Below are 13,542 nucleotides of genomic sequence, written 5' to 3'. Positions count from 1 at the left end.
TTCGGTACCAACTCCAAGGTACCAACTAATGGTGCCCAAGTGCTAACTTTCCATGTCAGTTTCTGGAGGTGACACTTTGTCACCTTGAGCCAGAATGAAGGCAGCTCCTTTCTCCTTTACCTCTAGAGTCTTAGGATTTTGTTGGGGAAGAGAACTCGGCCTCTGGCTTTTGAGCTAGAATGTCTGATTCCATCTGGGAAAAGAGCAGTTTGAGGACCCTGGGGTCCACACCTTTAAATTAAATCTAACTTCCCCTAAATAGTCCTACTGGGTTAGGTAAGAATTGGTTGGCAACTTACACTTTCTTTCATCAACTTTTCACTTTACAGCCCTGAAAGCTTTTAATTACAGTATTGTCAAAGGGGCCCATTCTTCCATTTCCTAAATCATTTCATTGATTTTTTTTCTTCTTTTTTTCAGCTGCTTTCCTTTTCAGGGAGACTTATTTCTTTTTCCCTGGGATTCACTCTGAATTTGAAAGATGAATAAGAAAAAGAGGGAATATGTGAGGGGGAGATGGGTGGCTAATAGAAGAAAGTTATCTATCTTTCCCCAGGGAGAGGAAAATAATGCAAAGATGACCACATATGTTATCTCTCTGTCGTAGATCCTGCAGTGTAGACATGCAAAGAGAAAGAGGAGCTATAACAAAATAAAAGGGCATCAGTGCGGGGAGCTAGAACGGTTTCATTTTGCCAAGTATTCTCAATTTGTTCTGAGGAGAGGAGCAGACATATCTGGACAACTGGTAATTAGACTCGGTAATATGCATTCATTCACTGTAAAGAAATCACAAAAGATGTTGTAGTAGATCAAGTTTTCTGAGCTGAATGTGGCACACACAGCTTCTAATTCTGAAAAGCTCAGTCACATTTCCTCTCAAAACCAGGCAAGACTAGAATTCTTTGGTTCTGTCATTAATTTTGTTATTAAGGTAACTCCAGGTTTGTTTTCCAAATAGTAGTTTTACCAACCAGTTGTGGCATCAGTGCAGAACACAAGGTACCCAGTGCAGAGCAGAAATGAGCAAGAGGTTGCTGTCAGACAAAGGGAAAGCTGAGGCTGCTGTTTCTATTTGCTCCCATTGCTGTAGAATCCTAAACTAGAAGGTAGCAGAAATGTCCGGATGTTTCCTACATGGCCTTTTTGCACTAGCAATGTGTACAATTGGGGAGGAAGTTTGGAGGGGAGAATAGACAGATTTAATTTAGGTTAAGAACAATTGTATTTATTGTACCCCAATTTGAAACTACTTCATGACTCAGTAACGATGCTCCTCAGCATCGTTTAACTCCCACCATTTAACTTGAGGCCATTAGGTATCAGTTACTGCAAGATAAAATGATTTAATCAGCTAGGCGAAATCTCTTTACTGTTCAGTCCTTCCTCCTTCCATTTTCCCCTCCCCCTTCTCTCTTTTCTCTCCTCTCATCTCTCAAATAGCTTGGATGAGGAAATCTTAGAAGCTGGTGTCACTATTAGAAGCAACTCACTTATTGGGGCAGAATTTCTGTATCAACTTTAATGCTGCCCATGAGTTGCTTATAAAAATGATCCCCCCAAATCTGTATTTATCTTGCATGTGAAGGCAGAGAAAACTATCCTGAGATGCAATAATGCTTGGCTTTCCTGAAACAGCAAGACTGAGTTTTTATTTGTTTGTAATTAATAATAAACAAGCCATTGACAAGCTAGAGTTGGCTGTCTATTTAGATTTTGCAAACTCACTCATACAAACTCTTCCGCCTTGTTCAGGAAACGATGCTATCCCTGAAACTGCAGCCAGATGCGGCTCCAAGCAATCCCAGTGTTACATATGCTATTTCTCCCAGCTAGCTGATGGCAAGTAGATGTGATAAAGCAGAAACTGGACACAGGTAAGACTATCTTAGGCTAACTCTTCTCCCCAGCTTCCCATTAGGCACAATGAAAGGAATAGGTTGGAAGGAAACAAATTTTAGGAGTCGGTCCCCAAACCCTTTTGTACACTCTGATGACTTGAGACCTAAATCTTTTAATTAGGGAGTGTGGGATGGCACAGCAGTCCATAAATAAATAAATAAATAAATAGCTAGATAAATAAATAGAAAAACTAAAAAGCTACAATGTCTCCTCCATTTTGAATTGGGTAGGTATTACTGTTCCTCCAACCTTTCTATTTGAACTCCTTCAAGTTCTCTTTCGCCATTCTTCCTCCCACCTCACCACTGCTACACTCATACTGTTCTCCTCCTCCTCTTCTTTCTTCTTCCACTCCCCTCCCCGCTAGCACACTCTTGCAGGATGCGAATTGTATGCAAAGCTAGGAATGAGATCTCAAGCGATTTCACAGTGAGAGGATTCAAAAAAGTGATACACAAGGCTTAGATCCCTGAAAATTGTCTGGGATGTGTGGTTAGGGAGCCTGGGAAGCAGATTTGGGTCCTAGTGAAGGATGGAGCTGTGACTGTTCTGGGTATGTTGGTGGGTGTGAGGTGCAGGTCAGAGGGGGATGAGTCTGAATGCTTTTTTTTTTTTTTTTTTTTTAACTTCTTTAACCGTGTGGGGGAGGTGCCAAGGACATTTTTACTCTTTTGCTTGAAGAAGGCTACATCAACTCTAGAAGTTACCATATTTACTACCTAAACACACTGACTTTTTGATGAAAATGCCATCAGTTGTCTCTGCCCAGTTCTATTGCAGATCTATTAATCATATCCACAAGGATTGCCAAAATGGCAGGGCTCTCTTCGCTTTTCAGTTTATACAGAACAGAATCATTTACATAAAGTCCTTAAGGCAAATAACTGTTGGGGCTCTAATTTATATCTGATCGAAAATTAGCCGTCATTATGCGCTCCATTAGCAGCGTCTTTAATGTGCTTCTAAGCACCATTTGTCAAGCGGCTTGTTAATATCCTTCAAGTCTTTAAAGTTGAGAGCTCATTAAAGAGTACGCTCTGTTATTGATGTAATTTAGATGAGTTTGGAAGAGCAAGTACACCATGCCTTGAATGGGCAACCTCCAGAAGCCAGGGCAAGGGGGCATTTGGTCACCAAGTTCACTATCAGTGATCTCCCAGAAGCCTTCATGTTTCTTTGAGTTCAGGTCTCTGAGTCCTGTGAGCGTGTTTTTGAAGGCCCTCTCCCTAAACTGGGTGTAAGTCATTCATTTCTTAGGGAAGATCTATATTTGTCTACAATCTGCCCTTCTTTAACTTCTCAATTCATATTTACTTTGGCTTACTGAACCTTATGAGAAGAGTTTGGGTGGGAAATGGGCCCTAATCGAATGTTCTTTATGAAAGGACTCACCAGTTTCCTTTTTTTCCCCCTCTTTTCACCTCCGTCTTCTATTTACACTCAGTTGTTTGCTTCCTGAGGTTTCCCCCTTCATTCCACAGGGTAGAGGAAGTAAATATCCACTGAGAAAACCATAGGCTTAAAGACAGAGATACTGCCTTTAAACCTATTTTCACTGAGGTACAGTAAACCCGCTTAATTATGTACATATTATTACATTATCTATCAACCACCCCATCAGAAGAGCATAAAGGCCAATAAATTACCTCAGTTATTTATCTAAAAATCCATATATTTTGTCATTTTCTTTCTGGAGGTGATTATGTTAGTGTAACACAATAAAGAAAACCATTAGCACAGCCAGAAAATTGCAACTGAGTGCAACAATAATTCCACTAGCAGGAATAAATAACAGTTAGAAAGCTGCATTTCTGTCCAGGATTTTCTGGTAGGTTGAATCAGCCTCCTCTTGAATCCAGTCTTGAGCGTGTACAGGAATCCTGCTATCAGGGGGGTTTATTCCGATTTTGCATGCGCCCCCATCTCTAAATCTTACCTTAAAAGAAACACATTCAAGCCACCATGATTTTTGAACCCCACTTCTATTCCTACTCTAAATTCATTTCCCCTCCTGAGACCTTCTGGGGATTCAGAGATTAATGCAAGATAATGAAAGACATTAGGCATTTTATTCCCTCCTCTAAATTTCCAAGATTCTTTCAGTCTTATAAGCTAGGATGTGAAGAGGGTTATCCTTTATCACACAGACGTAAAAATGAAACCCAGAGTTTAGGAACTGGACTTGTGCGGGGCTGGTCCAAATGCCTCAAAGTCTTCTCTGTCCTCACCCCCTTGTCAGAGATAAGAATAATCTCATTTTCATTATTTGTTGAAGGGCTTATTCTTGCGTTCCATGCCTTAAAAGAGTTCATTACATACACACGGAGAGAGAGAAGGGAGAAAGAAAGATATAATAAGATCAATTTAAGGACATATTGAGGTCATATAACAGCACAAATATTCTCAAGTGCTCTGTATAATGTGCAGTGGGGATTTTGGGCAGTTTTATTGTGTGGTAGGATCCTCATCTCCGTTGTTTTTTACAGGATTCCTCCAGGCTAAAGTAATAAAGCGAGTAATTAGAATGCTAAAGACAGATGTAAATAACAGGAATGAGACAGCGGTGACAGATGAGCGGCTGGGTCAGGAAGGAGCCCAGTTGGTGGAAATGACACCGCTTCCCCGCTCCGGGTCCCCTCCCCCACCCCATTCGGGTTTTCTCTCTCGGCCTCTCCTCCCTCCTCGCCTTGGCCTTAGGCGCCCGACCGGGGACACACCGGTCAAAATTGCGTTTGGGCGGCGCGGCGATGCTGCGGTCTTGGGCAGCTGCGCAGGGCTTCCCGAGCCCTGGGAGCCGCAGACTCGTCCAAGGATCCGCCGCTTGGCTGGTGCCTGGGCCCTCCGGGGACCCCTCCAGGGCCGCCTGGACTCTCAGGTCTCCCGCGCCAGCCCCACCCCTGCTGCGCCCCCTGCTGCGCTTCGCCAGCGTCCGGCTGCAGCCTGCCCGGGACAGAGCGCGGAGTGAACCGGCCCGGCAGCCCCTTCGCTTTCCCATCGACCTCGCTGCCTTCTGGCTTTTCTCAAAGCCTTTTTTTCCTCCAGAGCCAGGGCGCAGATGCCCCGGCGATGCCTTGGCCGCCCATTTGACCGAGGTAACCCAGGCCTGCCCTTGGTGCCTCCGCAGGCCGCTCCACCGCGGCCCAAAGCTGGGGAAGCGTCCCAAGCCCGCGCGGTCTGCCACGGAGACCCAGAGGACCCGAATACTCAGCGGAATGCCACCCCGGCCGGGTTCTCTGGATTCCCCTCCGAGGCCACCCTGCGGAATCCGGCCGTCCCCAGAAGCTACCTCGTGTAACTGGAGACCTGAGAAAAAACTCTCCATATCTTTTGACAAAAAGATGTACCAGAAGCAATTTGCCTTTCCAAACCAAATTAGCAATCACTAGTCACATAGGAAGGCAAATCCAGTTGGTAATTCCTAAGTGGATGAGTTTCATTTCCCTCTCAACAATTTAAATGGGTTACACGGAAGTTTGAAAATGGTCAATGCTACTTAACCATTATCTTTGACATTACAGCAAAAGAATAATCAGATCTGATTAAAATCTCATAATGAGCAGGTCTTTTCTTTACTAAACCCTATAGATAATTTGCAGAATTCGGTCGCCAGAGAGACGCTCTTACTCTTGCTTAGAGGAACCTCAGTCCTAAAATTGGGCCCTGTTCAGGTTCGTTTTAAGATGAATGTCAATTCTAGCGATATTGCTGTCCTTTGGAGTGACTGTGGTTTAGACGGAAGTGACTGTGCATCGCCTTTCGCTTTAGAGCATTAAGTGCCCTGAGTACTCTTTAAATTAACACATGTGAACACACACCTGAAACAAATTGAAAACTCCAGAGTGAACCAAACTAGCCTAGGAAGCGTCTCTACTCTCCACTGACAATGTTGGGCCTGGATATGGGGTTTGTGTGTGTGGACGTGAAGCTGCTTATGGAACAGTGACAAGCACACAGTGTCGCTGAAGGATTCTTCTGCTGCTTCCCAGATTATTAAAATTAGTTCTGCCCACCAGTGGAGGAAGAAAACCTCTTTTCCAGATGTTTTAAGGAGGATTGCAAATGGGTAGGGCCAAATAAGAGAATATGTCTTGAGACACCAAGATATAGGCCAATCAATTTTGGTTTTAACTAAACCAAATCGAGAAATGGATTTTCATCATTTGCATCAATAACTGCAATAGATACAGCTCTTAACCTGTTTCTCACCTAATTCTGACGATTATCTTATTTTGAGTTAACATTTTTTAAGTTTTAAACAACTGTTTCTTCCTCAAAGAGAAAAGAGAACAAACTGGTGAATATCTGTGGCACATTTATGAAGCTGGTGAGGATGGAACTATTGCTCTCAGGCGCTGAGATGAAGTCTGTGGGCTACATTTTTTGAATCTATTGTTAAATCTGTACCTTCCAGATAGAGGTGATTAAAGAATGAGCACTCTTTCCTAGATGAAAAGTTAATCAACATTGGTGGGTATTGATTAAAGATCACCATAATATTCATGCAAAATTGGAAGTCTGCCCTGCATTATATATATATACGTGTGTGTGTGTGTGTGTGTGTCTTTATGAAACTTGAGATCTGCTTCATTATAAAAGAACTGGCCTTAAAAACTGAATTGGGCCTAATACTAATGCTTCTAGAGGTACATAACAGATAAATCCGCTCTGTTTGTGAGTTATTACATTTGATTTTGGAGAAAAAATACATTGACACATTTACAAACTCAGTGTGCAGCCTCAGGACCTGAAATGTAGGTCTGATGAGGAATTCTGATGTAGTCATATGTCTGATAGCAATCTTCACTTACATTTCTATGAGAAAGCTTAATATGTTTTGTCTGAGAATCAGAGGCTGGTACTGTTGGTCCAGGGGAGGGAAGGGTGGGAGCAATGTCTCAGAAAAGGTTATGATGGAAATATGTGGGGTGGCCCAATGCTGGGTGTGGATTCCTTTTAGCTAAGCCATGGGGCTGGAAATGAGGAGAGGTAGGAGAAGGGTGGGGAGGAGTGAAAAGTCCCATTGAATTGGACTTCTTCTGCAGAAAGTGAGAAACATCCACTTTCCCTGTACCTCTGTGAAGGACCTTTTCTGCATGTAAAACTCTTTTCTGTTTCAGAAATCTCAGACTTTAGGTTGCCACTCATTAGTGGGTAATGAATTTAGTGGGTTATGACTAGCATCAAGAACATTTAAGAACAAGTTTTTAAAAACAGAGTAGAATACAGTCACTAGGGACCACATGCTCTGAGAATGAGTTTTGTGTGATAAAACTTTAGTTGTATTCATATTTGTATATTTATATTGGACCATGGCAGAAAATATATTTTTTACTGTGTGTTTTACTCAAAACCATTTGAGAACCATTGTGGCTGGGCCTAGCTCACTTCCTTTCTGAGTCCCACCAGCCCTTAGTGGTTTATCAGTCCTTTTGCTTCATTGTCACTTATTGGTGCTACTTGCTGAATGCTCCTCTAGTGCTTTCCTGTGTTATTAACTTCTCATGTCTATTTCTTTCTAATTGAATTTGAACTGTTTCAAAGCTGTATATTTTAGGCTTCTTTGTATATTTTATGGTCTCTGAGGTGGTTCTGTACACTATAGCAGTTGATATATGTAGGTGGCTAATTATGTGCTTGACAAAAGCAAGTCTGATCTAGGGAGGCTTTTCTTTTTTTTTTTTTCCAACTTTTATTTTAAATACAGAAGGTACACATGCAGATTTGTTACATGGGAGTATTACGTGATGCCGAGGTTTAGAGTAAGGATCCTATCACCCAGGTAATGATCATACTACCCAATAGGTAGTTTTTGAACCCCCATTGCCCACCCTCTGGTAATCCACAGTGCCCATTTTCATGTGTGCCCAATATTTAGTTCCCACTTATAAGTGAGAACATGCAGTATTGGATTTTCTGTTCCTGTGCTAATTTGCTTAGGACTATGGCCTCCAATTTTTCTTAATGTGTTCTCTGCCTCCGCTAGAGGCTCACTCCTGTACCCTTGTTACTGGCTCTCATAGTGCTTTGTAGTGCCTTTGTGATACTTAGTGGAGTTTGACTACAAATATTTATGTGCTAGGTGATTTGTTTCCTCCATCAGAGCATAGACTTCATTAGTGTAGACCAGGTCTGTTGAGCTCATTTGTACCTAGCACAATCCTTGGCACATGGTCGAAGCTCAATAAACATTTGTTGGCCAGCTGATTGACTAGTTGATGGGCGGAATGACATAAAGAATGACCAGTCATTGTTCTGGCAGAGGCAGCAGACCTTTTATTGCTTGCCGGCAGGAAGGTATTTTGCTAATGAACTTACGATGAGAAGGAAAGACTAATAACTAATAATTTGAGGAAATTAAAACTTTGCGTGTGTGATATTGTCTTGTCCTTTTACTGAGATTATACTAGCAGTATATTATTTCGGTTCACTTTTACCTAGCTATAGGAAGGGGCTCCTGTACAAGAAACAGGTAAGTGGATGACATTTTTGCAATTTTTGAAAAACTGTTATGGAGAAAAGGGATTCTATTGTATAAGATTTAGTTTGTAACTTACACTAGAAATCCTTTTTAGAACTTGTAAGTTGTTTCCTTCTTGACAGAATGAGAATCCTTTTTCTATTAGATAAATGAGAGCTGCAACTCTGTGAATTTCCTTTTCTTGGCTGACATATACTGCAGACTTGAGATTTTGGTTAAAATCCAGTAGGTCTTTTCAACATACATTTTTTTTGAAATATTTATCTTTAGTTCTTTAGTCTTCTACAACTTGCTTTTTTATTGTTTGTTTTTAATTTTCTTTTGATTGGGGCTTTCTGGTTTTATTACACCTATGTCAGCATACTATAAAGGAAATGACATGTGTTGGCTTTGGAATTGGATAGACTTGGGTTCAAATTCTGAACAAATCAGCATTTTAATACTTCTTAGCTATGTGATTTTGGAAAAGAAACTTGTCTGTATCTTATTATTGTTGTCTGCAAAATGATATCAATACTACATTCCACGTTGTTTTAATTATCATCTGAAACATCACAGTATTTAGGACATTTTAGATAGTAAATGTTAGTTCTCTTTCTATCCATTTATGATATGAAACTTTCAATCTTTTTTGGAAGGAGGTGGGTAGAACCCATGACAACAAAAGAGTTTGGTGTGTTAATCTTATATTTTTTGTTTTTTTGAGAACCTGGGAAAATAATCTTGTTTCTCTCAATGACTTCATCTTCAAAATTCAGAAAATAATAATCACCATATATTACTTCAGATAATTATGTGTTAATAATATTGATGTATACACTATTTGATACAGTTCATGTATTACCTTAAGGATCATTTCAAAAAGGCACATGTTTATTTCTTTAAAAAGAGATAACCTGATATGCTGAGAACATCATTTCTCTTTTGATTATCAGGTTTTTGCATCAACAACTAAAAAATGTAGAATTTTATTGGTGCTTTAGTTTTAAGTTTATCATGTAGTTATTGAGGAAATTAAAAAAATCACACTCTATGCCATCCTAAGCAGTTACAACGTTTATAGAGAAGTATGAAATAGATTACTGCTTCAGCTTTAGATACATAATTCTAAGGACATAAGTAGTGGTTTTGGTAGTATAATACTAAGATTTCAATACCAGCCAAATAGAACTGGTTAGGGAGGTACACAGGCTTCCGGCAGAACCAGCTATCAGAAATAAGCCAAAGATCTGGGATCTAGGAGGTCGATAATCTGGGAATGAGAAACCAGTTCTTGATGTTACTTCCAGGCAGGCAGGAGTTCAAAATACAAAGAATGAAGGTCATTCAAAATATACCATAAACAGGGACACAGACATGAAATGAACAGAGTATTTTTCTCTAGTTTCCTTTATACTTTTTGAACTCCCTACACAATCTGAAACTGAATTTGAAGGTGTGTTCTGGAAGTAATTGAAATGTAGGGAATTCTGCTACTGTATTCATGGTTCAAGTGACATGTGAGACTTTGCATGACATGTGAGACCATTATATAATGCTTTTTTTCTCCCACCATGATTCCTAGAATTATTATGTTAATTAGTAAATTGAATATTTTAATCATTAAGTTAACAAAGCTTTAATAACTTTCAGATATTTTGAAAGATGCTGGAAATAAAAGATGTGTCCTACCTTTGAAAAGTTTACAGTCCTTTGGCGAGAAGGACACCGGAAAAATTTGATGAGCAAATGATGAGTGCTTGTGGGGTTAGGTCCGGAGTGTTACGGCAGTAGAGAAAGTGCTGCGTCAATTTGTATTTCATCAAACAATGATAAACCCCCTATTACCTTCAACCCTGCAACACAAACTCTGACTTGACAGAGGCAGAATGAAGAATTTATTTTCTTCAAAGCCAGTTTTGGCTTACGTAAAACTGTAGTTATTTGTTAAAGTCATGAGATAACTGTAGAGATGGCTCAAGAAAAGATTGTTTTGCCTTTGAAGCTTGCATATTTTTTCTCTTTCAGTTAGCCATTTCAAGTAGAATACTTTTTTGATACACTTGCTCAAGAATTTCAGCTTTATGCACATTCATTGTAAGCATTCTTAGCCAAATGAAAAAACGCCTCCATTTATCATTCCTTTAATGAGAATAGATAATTTCTTTTGGCTTCTAGAAAGCAGAATATTAGAAGTAGAAGAGAAAAAAAATTCCTTTCCTTATTTTACAAAGATGGTATGGTTTTATTTTTAGAATCAATACATTTTTGAGGAATTGAGTAGGTCACAAACTGGGAAAAAGTTTCTCCTTTACTTTTTTGTGGAACTATATGATTGTATTTTCTGTGCTACCACTTCAAGATGTTTCACTTTTGTTATTTGCAAAACGTGTCAGTTCAATATTTTGGGAAAATGTTGTATTCAGAAGAGAGACAGATACTGCATGCTTTAATAATTGTGGATGTGAACAGTGAACATTTTGCATGATAACCTCAGAGAGCTGGTAAAGTTAGGAAAATGATAGCATGTCAGTAGGCTCGAGTTATCTATTTGAAAGTCTATCTGTTTCTGATTTGCTTTTAGTATATAAGAATCTGGCTACTGAAGTTGCCCTACATTTCCCAGCACCTAGGGATCTGTCTTTGGCAGTCAGCTGCCCTGCAGGACTTGGCTAGGAGCCAGGCCACAAGAAAAGGCAGTATGGAAGTTGAGTGAGGAGAATTAGTTAAGCTTTTAATTAATTCACCCTTTCCTGTTAGAGCGTTGTATAGAGAATCATTCTTCAGTTGTATTTCAAATACTCAAACTCAGCCACATATTGACAGTAAGCAATAAGCATGAAATAGTACGCTAATCTTTAAGGATGACAGCATAGACATACATAGCAAAGCTTCACAGAGATATTCAGCAGACCCAGGGGCCCAGAAGAATTTGTATAGAGATAGAGGGCTCTGAGGCATGTCAAGGCACTGGGAAGTCTACTTCAACTGGTATAGCCACCTTTCTGGGTCTGGAAGGCACAGATGATGTTTATTGAGGTAGTAAGACATTGGAACACATTCAGCTGACACATGTGTACATAACTAACCTGGATACATTTAGACATGCTCAGTTTACACTTGTAAACTATTACCTTTGTGAGTTCCTTAGTCTGGGTGTGTACTCTGTACCACTCCTCACTTAAATTTCCTAATTCTTGTAGATCACAATTTTGGGTAGTCATACACCAAAGTGGCCACTGTTACTGAACTCAATTTTAAAAAAGTAAGAATGCATATTTTTATCACGTAACAAGAAGTCCTGAATGAGCATGAATCAAGTTGGTTAATCCAATATGGAAGCAACATTTTATCCACTGAAGGAAAGGAAGGAAGTAGCCTATTGCCTAGTGCAATATGAAGCATGATCTACAGACCAGCATGGGTCATCTGAGTCTCAGAACCTTCAATAAGGCAGACCAGTGCAGGTAGTACAGGCAGAGGAGTCAGGGATGTGGTTGGCAGCTAAGTCAGCTGCTGGTGATTTCTGTATTCTGTGGAGAGGCTGAGGAGCATGTGTGTGTAATAAAGATAATTTGATCTTTATTTATTGTCTAGGGAATTTTGTAGATATTAAGCATGATATAAAAAGTGATAAAAGTTGACTTCTCAGGTTATATTTTTTGAATACAAATGATAGGATTTTAACAGCTTTGGTGTTTTTTAAAAAGTCTGTCTCCATATTGTCAAAAGTAAACAGCCTTCTTCTTTCCTTCCTTCTCTTCTTTCTCCTTTCCTTTCCCTTCTGTACATCCTACTGCTATACATCGTACTGCTCTACATCCTATTCTGGATGTCCCCCTTAAATCTCTTTTCCTTCTTAACATAGATTTTATCTGAAATCCATTTTACATTACACTGGATATTTAAATTTTACTTATATAGCAAAATTTTAATTGTTAAAATGTTTCTGTGAAAATATAAATTGAAAGTGATTCTTTTTGTTTTTCATGGTAACATTTATTTATTTATTTATTTTTAAAATTTTTAAAATTTTATTATTATTATACTTCAAGTTCTAGGGTACATGTGCATAACGTGCAGGTTTGTTACATATGTATACTTGTGCCATGTTGGTGTGCTGCACCCATCAACTCGTCAGCACCCATCAACTCATCATTTACATCAGTTATAACTCCCAATGCAATCCCTTCCCCCTCCCCCATCCCCATGATAGGCCCAGTGTGTGATGTTCCCCTTCCCGAGTCCAAGTGATGTCACTGTTCAGTTCCCACCTATGAGTGAGAACATGCGGTGTTTGGTTTTCTGTTCTTGTGAGAGTTTGCTAAGAATGATGGTTTCCAGCTGCATCCATGTCCCTACAAAGGACACAAACTCATCCTTTTTTATGGCTGCATAGTATTCCATGGTGTACATGTGCCACATTTTCTTAATCCAGTCTGTCACTGATGGACATTTGGGTTGATTCCAAGTCTTTGCTATTGTGAATAGTGCCACAATAAACATACGTGTGCATGTGTCTTTGTAGTACAATAATTTATAATCCTTTGGGTATATACCCAGTAGTGGGATGGCTGGGTCATATGGTACATCTAGTTCTAGATCCTTGAGGAATCGCCATACTGTTTTCCATAATGGTTGAACTAGTTTACAATCCCACCAACAATGTAAAAGTGTTCCTATTTCTCCACATCCTCTCCAGCACCTGTTGTTTCCTGACTTTTAATGATTACCATTCTGACTGGTGTGAGATGGTACCTCATTGTGGTTTTGATTTGCATTTCTCTGATGGCCAGTGATGATGAGCATTTTTTCATGTGTCTGTTGGCTGTATGAATGTCTTCTTTTGAGAAATGTCTGTTCATATCCTTTGCCCACTTTTTGATGGGGTTGTTTGATTTTTTTCTTGTAAATTTGTTTGAGTTCTTTGTAGGTTCTGGATATCAGCCCTTTGTCAGATGAGGAGATTGCAAAAATTTTCTCCCATTCTGTAGGTTGCCTCTTCACTCTGATGGTAGTTTCTTTTGCTGTGCAGAAACTCTTTAGTTTAATGAGATCCCATTTGTCAATTTTGGCTTTTGCTGCCATTGCTTTTGGTGTTTTAGACATGAAGTCCTTGCCCATGCCTATGTCCTGAATGGTACTACCTAGATTTTCTTCTAGAGTTTTTATGGTATTAGGTC

The sequence above is a fragment of the Piliocolobus tephrosceles genome, chromosome 3 (assembly GCF_002776525.5).
Source record: "Piliocolobus tephrosceles isolate RC106 chromosome 3, ASM277652v3, whole genome shotgun sequence".
In the NCBI taxonomy this organism is placed as follows: Eukaryota; Metazoa; Chordata; class Mammalia; order Primates; family Cercopithecidae; genus Piliocolobus; species Piliocolobus tephrosceles.
The sequence above is the reverse complement of the archived record's forward strand: the minus strand, read 5'-3'. Positions refer to the sequence as shown.